This window comes from Mauremys reevesii, linkage group 6, assembly GCF_016161935.1.
Source record: "Mauremys reevesii isolate NIE-2019 linkage group 6, ASM1616193v1, whole genome shotgun sequence".
Lineage (NCBI taxonomy): Eukaryota > Metazoa > Chordata > Testudines > Geoemydidae > Mauremys > Mauremys reevesii.
The window spans coordinates 73321339-73338126 of NC_052628.1; the positions used below are offsets into that span (position 1 = coordinate 73321339).

Genomic DNA, 16788 nt, shown 5'->3' on the forward strand with positions numbered 1-16788 from the left:
TAATATAGACACACACAAAAATTCCCCCAGGAGTAGAGAGTTAAAGAAACCCCTATGACAACCCAGTTCCTGTTTCTCTGCCCCCTTCTCCCCCTCCCTCAGCCCAGCAGAGGAGGGGAGTGGGCAGACACCCACAAAGTCTTCCCCACAGAGCCCAGCAGTGCCCCCTCAACCAATACACCTGAACCCCTTTCCCCTCTTAGCACCCAGAAACCCACAATCCCTCCCCTCCATAGCCCAGATGCACCCCCCCCTTACTCAGACACCCACCTCCTCCCCTCCTAGAACCCAGGGATCCAGAGGTAGAAACAGCCTGATGCTCTGTTCCAGGCTTGTACGGAGTTTCCTGTGCACTGCCCTCTCCTTCTCTCAGGGCATGCTGGGAACTGCAGCTACCAGGAGCCCTCTAGCTCAGAGGTTCTCAAACTGTGGTCCATGGACCACTGGTGGTCCATAAGCTCCATTCAGGTAGTCCGTGGATAGTTCCCTCTAAGGTGCGCACCTGGACGGCTGCACTAATTGGGTGCCTGGACCCTAGAGAAGACACACATGTAAGGTGAGGTGTTGGCCTTGGGAGGAATAGTGGGTAGGTGGGAGGGGGCAGTGGGGTGAGAAGAGGGGGGTGAGGGGAATTTGCAACGTGCAGGACTGCAGCAGGCAGAGAAAGAGGCGACTTCCCCGAGATCCAGGGACAGACGGCCATCCTTCCCAGCCCCAGCTCAGGGGCTGCCGCGGCGGGGGAGAGGGCGCACATCCATGGCATTAGAAAGGTAAGACTACTGATATTAAAATATGAGATGTGTGCTTTTATTTGTAGAACAAAAAACGTTAATTTTTTTAAAACTTTACAGTAGTTAGCTAACAGTACAAACAACATTTGGAAAGATCATTAAGTGATCCACCGAGACCCTCAGCAATTTTCAAGTGGTCTATGAAAAAAAAAGTTTGAAGAACCACTGCTCTTACTCCCTCTCCCTCCTGCCAGCTGTGTCTTCTATGTGCAAGCTGGGCTCTGCCAGGTCCAGCAGCCCCTAGTGGTGGCTAGCAGCACTGCACTCCATTTCTGTGGGAGAAAGGAAATTCTGCTCTCACAATGTTAATTTCTGCAAAATTCTGCATTGTGCACTGATGCAGAGTTCCTCCAAGAGTAGTGTCAGCAAATCACTTCAGAGAGTGTGTGTAACCCACACAGCTTCTGGCTATGGTGTTCTGTCCTATCTAGTGGCCCTGAGAACATTTAGAGAGAGAGAGAGAAAATGAATCTGCTCTCCAGCCTTAGCTAACAGCTAGTTGGCTTTTAACTCATGGGATAGAGGCTTATGCTTTAAGCTCCAAAGGCCCCCCAGGTTCAAGCCTGCCTGCAGATAACAAGGGTCTGTTGGCATTACATGTGCACAACTATATTTGTAGCTGTATGCTTTTTGTTTTAAAGAGGAAAAGGACTACACCAGAAGCAAGCCATTATATTTATATAGCTCTCCAATTCCATCACCCACCATGCCTTCCCATTAGCAGGGATAGAAGCTGGATCCTGCTCCAGCAAATCATTTTAACTATGCCTTTGGCTAGTTTTCTTTTCTGATCGGAAATATTTTATATGGTATTCCTCCTGAATATTGATGCCCCTCCTATCTTAGACTTATACTATGTGTCCCAGGAAACTGTGTAGTCTTCAAAGTTTCTGTATCTGAGTAAAAGTGGAAGGCATTCACTAATTTTTCCCTAAATCTTTCAAATGTAATTCCAGATCTCCACTATTAACCCTTCTGCTGCACCTGCTGCTTGATTCTTGATTGTACTAAGACTGTAGTAAAAAATGTAAGACTAAAGTAAAATATGTAGTTATCTGGCATGACTGAAAATGTTTGTCAGTGATTACAAGGCAGAACTGAATTGGAAAAAAATGATCAAATTTATCTGGCCATTTGATCCATTAAACTCCATTTCCTCAGGAAAGGGGAAAACAGTAGTGGCTCAGAATCTGGGGAGCCAGTTTCTCCTAGTAATGCTGCTGGAGGAGCTGCTGTAATCGAGAGCAGGTGTCTGAGAGGAACTCAGGTGAGTTGAAGATTCTGCTGCCTCTGGACCCCTGCAGTGATGAAAGGTGAGAGTGGTTGCAAGGCTCTTGCAGTTTGAAGATAATAAGTGAGTTTGGGGAGTGGGCAGGTGATGTGAATGACTTACAATTTTTAGGAAAAATCACCATGACAAACTTACTAGCCTAAGCCCTGATTTTCCAATCTGAGTAAGGTGGGTGGACTCCTGCTCTTGTGCAGAGCCCAGAACTCTTACAGGAGCTTCATCCCTGCAGATCAGCTGAGAATTAGAATTCCTAGTGAGCTTCAGTGCATGGGGCAAGACATTTATTTTGTTTGGATTCTGCTTGTTAGTTTTGCTTGTTTCATTGACAAAATGAGAACTTGTTAATGTTTGTGTAGGTCAGTGGTCCCCAACCTTTTTGTGGCCAGTAGCACATTCATGTTTTCAGAAGAGTGTGGTGGGTACCAACAGTTTTTCAAGGCTTATTTTGTATTTGTACATTAAATAATATGAAAATCATATTTAATATAACATAATATATAAATCCAGAGAGAAGAGAGAAGCCGGAGAGAAGCCGCGAGCACAGAGAACACCGGCGCCTGCAGCCCCGGAGTTCTCTGTCCCCGGCAGGCACGGGGACGTGGCTTCTCTCTGGCTTAAGCCGCGGCCCCGCACCTGCCAGGGACCGAGAACACGGGCGCCCACAGCCTGCAGCCCTGGAGTTCTCTGTCCCCGTCAGGTGCGGGGCCGTGGCTTGTCTCCCCTGCTGTGCATTAGGCGGGCCCCTCGCTTGCTGGGAACAGAGAACACTGCGCTCGCAGCCTGAGTTCTCTGTCCCCAGCAGGCGCAGGGCCGCGGCTTCTCTTCCCTCCTGGGCACTAGGCAGGTGCACATAAATGCCCCAGCAGGTGCCACGGCACCCGCGGGCACCACGTTGGGGACCACTGGTGTAGGTGGTAATAGCATTTCGTTAATGACACCATTAGGGATAATTCTGCTGCACATGCACAAAAATATTGTTAACATTTAAAAATCAAAGTAGGCTGGAAACTTTACAGTTTCATACATTGGGTGCCCTTTCTGCCAGTTCTTTAACCACGAACAATAATTGAATATGTGCATCTTTTTTATGTTGGTGTAAGAAATTCATTGATCCTTAAGAGTTAAGGTTCAGCTGACTGCCCTATGTTCATTACATTATATAATACTGGGCAATGTGACTTTCTACTGAGTTAGGATTTATGTGGAAATAAAATAAAATTTAATACAAAAACTGTACTAGTTTATTACATTGCATAGATATAAAGAACAGTGAGCAATGCCATGTTAGCTTTGTTAGAAGATAGTTAATGTTGAAAAGAGTGTAAACAGATAGCACCAGCTGAATCAATTTCACTACAGAAATGTCCCCAATTACGCACAAAAGAATTAAAGGTTAAAAATATGGAAAGGATCACTTAAGTCATCCATCTCCTCCATCTTCTTCAACTTACTTTGCCCATTAGTGATATTTATTAATAAAATGTGTTGTTGGCTGTTGGACTTTGAGAAGAATTAAGTTAGTGATGGAACAATGCTGGATATGTTTTGTCCTTTTTACAATTTTATAGTGGTGGTTGATAGTATTATTGTCTACTTTTGATGTTAATGTTTTTATGCTTTGATGTGGTTGAGATGAAAGCTGTATGGAGTAAAAGTATTGGAGGGGAATTGTTCTTTGACTGAAAAAAAAATCAAGATACATGTGTGTGCAAGTGATGAGGAGAATGCTGACAGTACAATAGAAAGAATCCATACCACCAAGTTTCTATTTGTAGTGTGTGAGTCTGGAAGAACAGGAATATGACTGAATGAAACGTTATTTTCTAAACATTATTTAATATGTGTGATAAGTAGCTTGTTTCTTATAACTGTTGTGGGCAAAGAAAGGGTAGTGCAGTGGATTGGTATGACATTGAAGGAGAAAGGATGGTCTGACCGGCGCGGGCAACATTTCCATACTTTTAGTGTTTAACTCTTTGTGTCATGTTAGATTTGAGTGGTGAGCTATGTTGTGTTCATATTATATATCTGGAATTACTCTAAACTCTTTCATTATACCTTTTAGTAAAGGTTTTTTTGCGGGGAGAGAGGTTGCCCAGGTTTTTTAATACTCAAGTGTCTATCATCCACGTACAGAATACTGTTGTAGAAAAAAGAGGAATTTTGTGTGGACTCTAGATAATATTAGCATAAGATCTAATATTTTAGAGAGATAAAAGAATAAGATGATACAGACTGTTTTAAATTCTCATGGAAATGTTATCACTATTGATGATTCAGCTAAATAACTTTTGAAAGAAGATTAATGTAAACAATGTTTAAAGAGGGGGACTCCTAAAGAAGGCAAAAACCTACAATGCTACATAAAGTTTATTTTCCCCATTTGAAAAGGAGTATTTTTTTTATTGGAAAATTCCTTTCTGGTCCTAAAGAGGCAACTATGTAGAATTCCTGGCAATGTATATGTCATGACTATCAAATTGGCAGTAGATACAAGTCAGGCAAAAGAAAATGTGATTGGTAATAATTGTCTGTGGAAAAAAAGAAATCATAATATTTAAATTTGTAATGACTAATTTCTGGCATGATTATTCCAAACTAACTCTTAGAGTTCTGTTCCTCCAGGGCCTCCTTCCTGGAAGCTGTTCTGTGCAGACAGACGCCTGAGTCTGCAGTCACTGGGGCTTCACACAGCCACAGGAGTCTACCTGCACAAAGGAATTTGCAGGATCAAGGCGTTTAGTTTAAGACCCCAATCCTGCAAACACTCAAGAGAGTAACTTTACACATGAATAGCCCCACTGATTTAAACAGGATTGCTCATGTGTCAAGCAACTTGTATGTAAGAGCTCAATCCTGCAAACACTCACATGATTTGCTTCTGTACCCACTGCAGGATTGGAGCCTATGTGTTTGCAGGATTGGGCCCTAAATTTTGTTTTCATGAGCACTGTTAATGCCAACCCTGGAATATAAGATTAATGTGTGATCTTCGGTATGTTGACTGTATTTTTTTAAAGTTTATATTAGGGCTGTCGATTAATCTCAGCTAACTCATGTGATTAACTCAAGAAATTAATTGTGATTTAAAAAATTAATCACAATTAATTGCAATTTTAATCGCATTGTTAAACAATAGAATACCAATTGAAATTTATTAAATATTTTTGGATTTTTTCTACATTTTCAAATATATTTATTTCAATTACAACACAGAATACAAACTGTACACTGCTCACTTTTATATATAATATATATATTTGCACTGTATTATTTATATATATATATTTGCACTGTAAAAGTGATAAACAAAAGAGACAGTATTTTTCAATTCACCTCATACAAATACTGTAGTGCAATCTTTTTACCGTGAAAGTGCGACTCCAGCTACAACAGTGCCATGAGAACATCTGTTCTCACTTTCAGGTGACATTGTAAACAAGAAGCGGACAGGATTATATCCTGCAAATGTAAACAAACTTGTTTGTCTGAGCGATTGGCTAACCAAGAAATAGGACTGAGTGGACTTGTAGTGTCTAAAGATTTACTTTGTTTTATTTTTGAATGCATGTTTTTTTTGTACATAATTCTACATTTGTAACTTCAACTTTCATGATAAAGAGATTGCACTACAGTACTTGTATTAGGTGAATTGAAAAATGCGGTTTCTTTTGTTTTTTTACAGTGCAAATATTTATCAAAAATAAATATAAAGCGAGCACTATGCACTTTGTATTCTGTTTGTATTCAATTGAAATCAATATATTTGAAAATGTAGAAAGCACACAAAAATATTTAAATAAATGGTATTCTGTTATTAACAATGTGATTAATTGCATGATTAATCACGATTATTTTTTTAATCGCTTGAGAGCCCTAGTTTATATATCACCTTTGTCCTAAATGTGGGCAGAAGTATTGTTTTGCATATTAACATGTTTTGTCATTGGTAGCATTTTTAAATTGATCAAGGTATATGAAACTATCCAGATAGAAATCCTGTGGGCTATTAAAAGAATACATTTCAACTCTAGTTGTGGGGGAACTATGTATTTTGGTTCTTTTGATGATATTTTGTTTTGGTGCTTGTGGTCCTCTAGTGCAATCAGTGAAACATTTAAAAATAGAATTTTCCACTGCTTGACATCCTTCAGTTTAACCAATCGGGACTGGAAAGAGGTGTTTCATAGCATTTGACTGGTTTTTTACAATTTAAAATTTGTAAACAGAGCTAAGCATATAGCAACTGACAGATTTTGATTTCTAGTAATACTAGTATTGGCAGTAATTTCATGGCTTTCTTTTAGTACTGTGGCGTACTAGTGCGTTATGATTTTACTGTTGAGATTTAGAAATATTTCATACACAAACTGTACTAATATCACATTACACAGGTAAAAAGAATGCTGGGCACAACATATATAATAATAATATTGTGCACTTCTATAGGTCCTTTTGTCATCATTAACTGCTTGACAGCTGCCAGGAATAAAGCTTGGAAGAAAATACTATGTCCATTAGTGTTTCCATGATCAAGCCTTTATTATGGAATTTCCTAACTTTGATGTGGGTTTAATTCTGAACCTTGAAGTCAGTGGAGTTGTGTCAGCTTACTCCAGTCATGAATTTCACCTTATATAATTTCAAGCTGCCATATTACATCTTATTTGTATTTGATTTTAGTATATTGCTCGCTAAAGCTACACATGTGCTTAAAGTTAAGCGTGTGCATGTCTTTTTGCAGGATTGGGTCCTAAGAAGTTACACCACTTCTTTTTATGTACATTCTGTGTCATAAGAATAACAGCTGTAAAAAGTCAGGGCCATAGTATACTTTTTATATACTTGTAAGAACCAATAGAAAAAAAAATCTAACCAAGGCACTATATATGGTCTTCATTGATAATGGTGAAAGAAGAGGGTTTTTTTTCTTTTTCCTTTATGTGACTTCAGAAGGGTGGGGAATATATCATACTTACTGTCTGTTCTACCAAATCACTCATAAATTGGCTTAGACTTCTCCTGTCATCTGGTGCATTTACTGCAAAATAAATGTGTCCTTTACTCCAGATGAGTGCCTTCCTTTTCATGGATAGTTATTAAGCTTTTTAAGTTCTGTATCCATATACAATTTTTAGCTGTCACCCTTCTCCCTCTAATAGTCAAAAAAATTATATAGATGATCCAAGCAGTATGTTTCAAAAATATTGCAGCTGGAGCAAGCAACTTTTATGGCTTTGAGCTCAATTATTTACAAAACATCTGATCTATCTGTAATTGCACCCATTGGTGGAGTTAGTGAACATAGTTAATTAGATGTCTTCAAATCACCAGGGCCTGATGAAATGCATCCTAGAATACTCAAGGAGCTGACTGAGGAGATATCTGAGCCATTAATCATGGACGATGGGAGACATTCCAGAAGACTGGAAAAGGGAAAATATAGTGCCCATCTATAAAAAGGGAGATAAGGACAACCCAGGGAATTACAGACCAGCCAGCTCAACTTCTGTACCCGGAAACATAATGGAGCAAATAATTAAGAAATCAATTTGCAAACACTTAGAAGATAATGGGGTGATAAGTAACAGTCAGCATGGATTTCTCAAGAACAAATCATGTCAAACCAACCTGATAGCTTTCTTTGACAGGGTAACAAGCCTTGTGGATAGGGGGGAAGCAGTAGATGTGGTATATCTTGACTTTAGTATGGCTTTTGATACTGTCTTGCATGACCTTCTCATAAACAAACTAGGGAAATACAACCTAGATGGAGCTACTATAAGGTGGGTGTATAACTGATTGGAAAATCGTTCTCAGAGAGTAGTTATCAGTAGCTCACAGTCATGCTGGAAAGGCAGAACAAGTGGGGTCCTGCAGGGATTGGTTCTGGGTCTGGTTATGTTCAATATCTTCTTCAATGATTTAGATAACGGCATAGAGAGTACACTTATAAAGTTTGCGGATGATACCAAGATGGGAGGGGTTGCAAGTGCTTTGGAGGCTAGGATTAAAATTCAAAATGATCTGGACAAACTGGAGAAAAGGTCTGAAGTAAATAGGATGAAATTCAATAAGGACAAATGCAAAGTACTCCACTTAGGAAGGAACAACAATCAGTTGCACGCATACAAAATGGGAAATGAGTGCCTAGGAAGGAGTACTGCAGAAAGAGATCTGGGGGTCATAGTGGATCATAAGCTAAATATAAGTCAACAGTGTAACACTGTTGCAAAAAACCAAACATAATTCTGGGATGTATTAGCAGGAGTATTGTAAGCAAGACACGAGAAATAATTTTTCTGCTCTACTCCGCGCTGATTAGGCTTCAGCTGGAGTATTGTGTCCAGTTCTGGGCACCACATTTCAGGAAAGATGTGGACAAATTAGAGAAAGTCCAGAGAAGAGCAACAAAAATGATTAAAGGTCTAGAAAACATGACCTATGAGGAAGATTGAAAAAATTGGGTTTGTTTAGTCTGGAGAAAAGAAGACTGAGACGGGACATGATAACAGTTTTCAAGTACATAAAAGGTTGTTACAGGGAGGAGGGAGAAAAATTGTTCTTCTTAACCTCTGAGGATAGGACAAGAATCAATGGGCTTAAATTGCAGCAAGGGCGGTTTAGGGTTGAATATTAGGAAAAACTTCCTAACTGTCAGAGTGGCTAAGCACTAGAATAAATTGCCTAGAGAGGTTGTGGAATCTCCATCATTGGGGATTTTTAAGAGCAGGTTGGACAAACACCTGTCAGGGATGGTCTAGATAATACTTAGTCCTGCCTTGAGTGCAGGGGATGGGACTAGATGACCTCTTGAGGTCCCTTCCATTTCTGTGATTCTGTGATCTAGCATGTAGTAATTCATTTGAATTCTGTGCTTTAGTATATTTCTTATAACTCCACAGTAAGGCAAGTTTCCTTACAAAAATGTTAGCTGTGGATCTCAGGAAGTGTAGACAGTCAGATTTCTTGGCTTTCAAAACAAATGAATTAAAACTTCATTCTGGCATTTGCAAGCAGTGTTTGCTCTGACTTATCATCACTTACAATAAAGATTCTAGAATCAGAATTATGGCCTCGACCCTCTGGACACTTACACATATGCTTAACTTTAAGCATAAGAATAGTCCCATTGACATCAGTTTAGCTCACATGTTTAAAGTTAAGCACATGCATTAAGTGTTTGGAGGATCTGGGTCTTTGTTAGCAACTAGTAGTAATAGTTGTAGAAATGTATATTATGGTAGCACCCAAAGGCCCAAATCAGGATAGACCCCCATTATACTGAGCACTCTACAGACACAGGAAAGACAATCCCTGCCCTGAAAGGCTTACAATCTAAAGTAGTAGTGGATAACCTGCGGCCCGCAGGCTGCATGTGGCCCATCAGGGTAATCCGCTGGTGGGCCGCCAGACTGTTTGTTTACATTTGCACAGCCACCCGCAGCTCGTAGTTTACCATTTAGCCACGGTTCACCATTCCCGGCCAATGGGAGCTGTGGGAAGCAGCGCGGGCCTGGCAAGAGACAGCATGGCAGAAGGCATAGAGGTGTTTAAAGTAGAAACTGACTTCCAGAAAACAAAGGCTGGTAATTCTGGTATAGCGAAGGTAAAGGTGACAATGAACATCATGATAGGTTAGTAAATCAATGAGGTGGGATGGGGCTAAATTATAAAAGGCCTTGGATGCAGAGGTGAACGGAGAGCCAATGGAAGGATGCTGACGGAACTGATGTGTTCAGAGCAGTGAGACATGAAGATGATCTTAGCGGCAATTTTCTGAATAGACTGAGGGGAGCCAGGTTGTAGTAGTCAAGGTTGGAAAAGAGGAAGTTGTAGTAACCTATACATGAAATAACTACACTTAAGCAAGAGTTTTGGCTGTGTGGACAGAGAGAGGGAAGGCTAGACTTTAGGCATTTTTAGATGTAAGAAAAAGTGGTAAGATTTAGAAATGGCTTAAATATGTAGATCCAGTGAGAGAGCCATGTCAAAGACGATGCCAAGGTATAGGCCTCAATGACTGAGAAGAGGGTGGTGGTGTCCATAGGGCTTAGTTTATTTGAAACACGGATAGATGGTAGTTTGCTATTCAACTGCAATGTTGACTTTGCAATCCTGACAGTAATACAACTTTAGCTTTGTCAGTAAAGTAAAGAAGTATCACTTAGAAGACACACAGGTAGGCTGTTGCAATGTTTTTTAAAGTCAGTTTTGTTTATGCCTTTTGGAGAGGTTTCTAAAATGCATGGTTTATAAAACTTTTCTCACTCTGAGTCTTGTGCAGTTGGAATCATAGTAAGGCACTTCCCACTTACAAGTAACATTTTCAGATGTGCTCAAGTAACATAGGCACATAAATCCCATTTTCAAAGTGACCTAGGCACTTAGAGGCCTATGCATCCTTGAAAGTTAATGGCACATAGGCATCTAAGTCACCTTGAAAATGGGACTTTAAGTCATTTCAATACTGTTGAAAATTTTACCCCAGTCTGTACAGGAGATAACAGAGAAAAAAGTACCAGTAAAAAATCCCTTCAGACTATTTAAAACATTTCTAAAATAGCATTTCTGACAGACATGTAGTATATACATAATGCATGATTATGGGGTGTGGTAGAAGGCAATTGTCTGGAATGACTTGCTTAACTTGCTCATGTCATTGCCACTTTTCAATAATTCATTCATCACAAACATACACCATCATGTATGCTCTCTGTATTTACTGTACAGCAAGTCTGCCAAACTTTAAGCAGCCTTAATTGCTAACATTTGTTCTTAACGCACTGCCACTAAAATTGTTTTATGTTACCGTTCGTTACTTCTGTGATCCATTAATGTGAGGCATTAAAACACAATACGAAATTGAGGAGATTTATTAAATGGTTTGAACAAAGACAGTTAAAATAATGAGCTCAAGTCAACGATGTTTTATGTAGTTATTTTTATTACAGTATGTTTTCATAGATACCTACTTCACAATGTATTTTATACATTAAAATGTTTTGATTTAATTGTAACACCATTTACAAAACTAGAAAAAGTCCAACACTTAAGATTATTTTACCGGGTGCCTTGTTTTCCTCAAGTCTGGAAGCATTCCTTAATTATATTGTGGAAGGTAAAACCAGAGCATTATAAAAGGCTAGAGAATCTCACTTTTGTTATCAAATCTATTCCATTATTGACAATCCTGCCCTGTCCTAATGTCTTACAATGGTATTGTTTTTCTGTTAAAAAATGGTGATATTTGGAGACTCAAACCCAGATCTGAAATGACTACATGGAAGATGATTTACTCCAAAATTCATTTTTACATATGTCTTAAAATATGCCCCTGGCTTCTAGCAGCAGCAGCAGACTAGAAGCAGAGCAGATGTTTCTAGATTGTATCTAGGGACATGTCAATGGTATCCTTAGAAACAGAAAGATTTTGGCTTGGCAAAACAACTGGTGGCATTTTTCTTCTCATTAAAACATCAGCTTGATAAAGTCCATATACTGCTGTGTTCCAAAATGTTCAAGCTTTTTTAAACATTAACATTCTTATCATTTCATTGGCCCATTGCAGACCGCTAGCAAACTAGCTTTTTACAGATCTCTTCCTTTCAGATCTTTCCTTCCATCATCTTGACAAGTGAGAAAAAAGTCATTCCTAAAATTGCCAGTAATGGATGCTGTTCAAGACGGAGAGATTACAGTAAACATTTTAAACCAATTCCAAGAAAGTTTTCATTCCTTCTTGGGGCTATGCCCTGTCTTGTTCCCAGCTGAGGGAAAATCCAATGCCTTCTAAGATTTAGCAGTGTTCTATGTCAAAATTCTCCAACTTCAGACAGCATAGCCAGCAGAATGACAGCTTTATATGTAACTCTTGGTAGAGGAGTTTAGTAGTTTTGTAAATCCAGACTATATTCACAACAGTTGTACTAATACATTTCCATAAAATCGTATCGAAATAGCAGATGAAGTGCAAACTCCTGTTTTCACACTCAGGACACCAATCTGTAAATTAGAACTAGTAAATCTTCAATGTGAAGACAAAATTGGTAATCATTTCATAAACATGCTGGCTATGTGTATATATCTAATGCAGAAAATGTTCCCATGGAAGATAAACAATGTCATCCTCATCTATGATGTTGTTTTTTAATGATGTGGGTCATAAATTATGTAATTAGGCAACTGGATGCGAAACTATTTAGGAAAACAAAATGGGTGTTTGAAATGTAAATAGAAACTAGACCTTTAAGACCAACGTAAATTCAGTTTTTTTTCAAAATGGTATTTGTCAATCTTGGGAGCAGGCTATTCAAGAGCATGTATGAAGCCTTCCAACACTGGTACCCTTATTGGCTGATCTTCTCGCTCCATCTTCTATCTGTAATGTTCCCCTATTAATTGCATTGTCTGTCTGAATAGGTCTGTTAGATTTGATAGTGTCTGAGGTAGTCTGTGAGTACCCATCCACTTGGCAAGGGATATTGATTGGGGTGGGACTATGAGCCTTCGCATAGGATCTTCTCTGCCATTGTATGTGAGGGGGTGTATGGGGTGTTCAGGGAGGGGTAGCACCTCTGGTGTGGGGGCATGTCGTGTCCTTTCAGGGCAGCTCGTCCACCTTTGGTCCCCACCTGCCACTCAGCTCTCACCTGTGGCTCCCAGTAGCTGTAGCATGCGCAGCGGCCACACCCCGGGCAACAGCTTCGACAGGCTGGCTAAACCAGGTTGAGGGTAGCCGTTGGGCTTAGACCTCCGGTGAGATAGGGCTTTGTCTATCCTGAGCATGTGAAGACAGATTCCGGCGGATTGAGCGGATGAGACCTTCCAGAATAGGACCAACGGTCATGAAGGCGGTTTCTGCAAGTGGTGTGGTACGCTAAGAGCACGGCAAGACGTGAAAGATGCCTTGGTCAACCACTGCGCCCAGCCCATCTCCAACCATCTCAACTCTTGTCCTGTCATTGGAGCAAGATGGGATGTGGGAAGAGAGAGTGAGGCTGACTATGCGCACCTCTCCCTCACTTTAATCCAATCCACGCGCAAGTCTTGACATCTCCTAACTTCCGTAAATTTCAAAGTCCTGTGGCGATGGGCGAGCGACAAAGCAGCAGGTGTGGATACACTGGGAGCTGTAGCCGCGGACCTGCACACAGGCGGCTCAGGTCTAATGGTCGTCTTCTTGCTGATCGAAGCAACAGCTGGATTCGGCGTCTACCTGAGTGACTGAGCAGCCCTCTTTAGGACCGCACTGCTCACCTCCGTAGCAAGAGGAAGGGGCTAGAAAAGGTGCCCTAAACATTGTTTGCTTCACAGAACCCTGGCCAGCTTACCGCGGCTGGAGGGGATCCCATCTTATGCGGTCAAACAACAAAACTTCAAATAACAAACCGCAAGGTGACACCACTCATTATTGGTACATGGAACGTACGCACGCTTCAAGATAACCCCTCAGCAGATCGACCAGAAAGAAGAACAGCCCTGGTCACTAGAGAGCTCGCAAGATTTAACATCGATATTGCGGCCCTGTGTGAAACTCGTCTAGCCAACGAAGGTCAGCTCACAGAAATAGGGGGTGGTTACAAATTCTTCTGGTGTGGATGTAGCAGTGACGAACGTCGTGAATCTGGAGTTGGCTTTGCGGTTAAGAATCAACTTGTCCGCAAATTTGCCAGTCTTCCCAAGGGTGTGAACGACCGACTCATGACACTGCATTTTCCACTACCGAGAGGAAAGCAAGCTATACTAATCAGCGCTTACGCACCCACAATGACGAATCCGGATGAAGTAAAGGACAAGTTTTATGAAGATCTTGATGCCCTACTCTCATCCGTGAAGCGTACCGACAGGCTGATTCTACTTGGCGATTTTAACGCGAGAGTAGGATCTGATCACTCTGCCTGGGATGGCGTCACTGGAAAAAATGGAATCGGCAAATGTAACAGCAATGGCCTACTACTCCTGAAGACGTGTGGCTCATGATCTGATCATTACCAATACCATCTTCCGCCTGCCCACTCGCAAAAAGACGTCCTGGATGCATCCACGCTCCAAGCACTGGCATCTCATTGATTATGTCATCGTGCGGAGGAAAGACAGACAGGATGTAAGGGTGACTAAGGCCATGCCGAGTGCTGACTGTTGGACTGATCATAGACTCATCATCTCTAAATTAAGCCTTTACATCAAGCCAAAGAGACGTCCGCAGGGAAACAGAGCTGTGGTGAAAAAGATTAACGTCAGTAAACTGAGGAACCCCAATACAGCAGCTTTACTAGCAGAAGATCTTGACAACCAACTCTTAGAGCTGCAATTAGAGGAAAATGCTGAGAAGGACTGGGAACGCTTCCGGAATATTGTGCTCTCTTCTGCACTAAAGGTTCTTGGACCTTCACACAGGAAACAGCAGGACTGGTTTGATGAAAACGATGAAGAGATCAAGGCCTTACTTGCTGAAAAGCACTGCCTTTACCATGCTCATCAGAACGACCCGTCATCATCAGCTAAGAAAAATGCCTTTAACAACACTCGCAGGACCGTACAGAGCAAGCTTCTCAAGATGCAGGACTTCTGGTTGAGTGCCAAGGCAGGTGAAATCCAGACGTTTGCTGATAGAAACAATGCCAAACGGTTCTACGAAGCCCTCAGATCCTTGTACGGCCCTCGGCCCTCAGGGAGCTCTCCTTTACTGGATTTAGATGGTGTAACTCTCATTACTGAGAAGACTCTGATTCTACAGCGTTGGGCTGAGCATTTTCAATCCGTACTGAACCGCCCATCTTACATTAATAACGAGGCGATTGATAGAATGCCCCAGGCGGATATCAACCACAGCCTGGACGTTCCACCATCAGAGACTGAAATCCTACAGGCCATCAGCCAGCTGTCCAGTGGCAAGGCCTCAGGATCTGATGCGATCCCAGCAGAAGTTTATAAGGATGGTGATGCAGTGCTTGTCGACAAACTCACTCAACTGTTTCAGTCCTTCTGGAATCAAGGGTCTATTCCTCAGGAATTGAAAGACGCGTCCATCGTACACCTCTATAAGAGGAAAGGAAATCGAAAAGTCTGCGATAATCATAGAGGAATATCATTGCTTTCCAGCGCAGGCAAGATCCTTGCACAAGTGTTGCTGAATCACCTGATTGACCACCTGGAACAGGGTCTATTACCAGAGACACAGTGCGGCTTTCGTAAAGAGAAGGCACTGTGGACATGATCTTCGCAGTCCGACAGCTCCAAGAGAAGTGTCAAGAGCAGAATCGTGAACTGTACACCATCTTTGTGGATCTCACCAAGGCTTTTGACACTGTCAGTCGTGAAGGTCTGTGGCGTATCATGTCGAAGTTTGAGTGCCCTGATAGATTCATCCTGATGGTACGTCAGTTCCACGACGGCATGACGGCTCGTGTTCTGGACGACGGAGAAGCTTCAGAGGCCTTTCCCGTCACAAATGGCGTCAAGCAAGGGTGTGTGTTGGCACCGACCCTGTTCAGCATGATGTTTTCAGCCATGCTATCAGACGCCTTTCAGAACAGTTCCTTGGGAGTCAGCCTGAGATACAGGACTGATGGGAAACTGTTCAACCTGCGAAGACTCCAGGCTGTCACCAAGATAAAGGAGACTGTGCTACGAGACCTCCTTTTTGCTGACGATTGTGCCCTGAATGCTGGATCAGAGCAGGAAATGAAAGTCAGCATGGACAAATTCGCAGCAGCATGCGATAACTTCGGCCTTCTCATCAACATAAAGAAAACCGAAGTGATGCACCAGCCAGCTCCGAAAGCCCAACACCAAGAGCCCACCATCACAGTGAAGGGGCAAAAGCTGCAAGCAGTGGACCAATTTACATACCTTGGCAGCACCCTCTCCCGCGCAGTGACAATTGACATCGAGGTCAACTGCAGAATCGCCAAGGCAAGCTCTGCATTTGGCGGACTGCTGACCAACGTGTGGGACCGCCATGGAATAAGCCTTGCTACAAAGCTTAAAGTCTACCGAGCAGTAGTGCTAACTACCTTGATGTATGCCAGTGAGACCTGGACTGTATACAGGAGGCACGCTAGGCAATTGAACCACTTCCACACGACTTGCCTCCGCAGACTTCTGAGGATTCGGTGGCAGGATAAGGTGCCTGACACAGAAGTCCTTTCCAGAGCAGGCCTGCCATCAGTTTACACTCTGCTTATGAAAGCCCAGACACGCTAGGCAGGCCATGTTGCAAGGATGCCAGACCACCGCATCCCCAAACAGCTCTTCTATGGTGAGCTGTCACAAGGAAAGTGATCGCACGGGGGACAAAAGAAGCGATACAAAGATACACTGAAAGCCTCTCTTAAGTCCCTGGATATCGACATCACCTCCTGGGAAACCCTGGCACAAGACCGATCGACATGGCGTACGCTGATCCACCAAGGCTGCCAGACATCTGAAGCCAGAAGGATAACCCTAGCACAAGAGAAGCGAGCACTCCGTAAAGCCAGAGCTGCAAATGTTGTAACAGTGGTGCCCACACATGTCTGCCCGACATGTGGCAGAACATTCCGTGCCCGTATTGGCCTTACCAGCCATTTGCGGACGCACCGTGGACAGCTCACAACCTGATAGATGTTAAGGTCTTCTTCGAAAACGATGGACGAACATCATCATCATGTGAGGGGGAGAAGATAGATTTCATGGGGCACTGCTCAGAAGTGATTCTGATCT

The 16788-nt window shown here is 42.1% G+C and overlaps 1 protein-coding gene and 1 pseudogene across 5 annotated transcripts in view; both read left to right on the forward strand.

Annotated features, from left to right (window-relative positions):
• Window positions 1-2016: 2016 nt before the first annotated feature.
• PRDM6 (PR/SET domain 6) overlaps window positions 2017-16788 on the forward strand; it is a 132452-nt gene continuing 117680 nt past the window's right edge. For 3 of the 5 annotated variants that reach the window (XM_039543106.1, XM_039543103.1, XM_039543107.1), the window contains exon 1: window positions 2228-2250. The gene's annotated coding sequence lies outside the window, so the exon portion shown is untranslated. Of the gene's footprint in view, window positions 2105-2227; window positions 2251-16788 lie in introns of those variants that run through there. The other 2 variants (XM_039543104.1, XM_039543105.1) reach the window with 2 other exon arrangements.
• Window positions 9614-16404, forward strand: LOC120407276 (annotated as a pseudogene).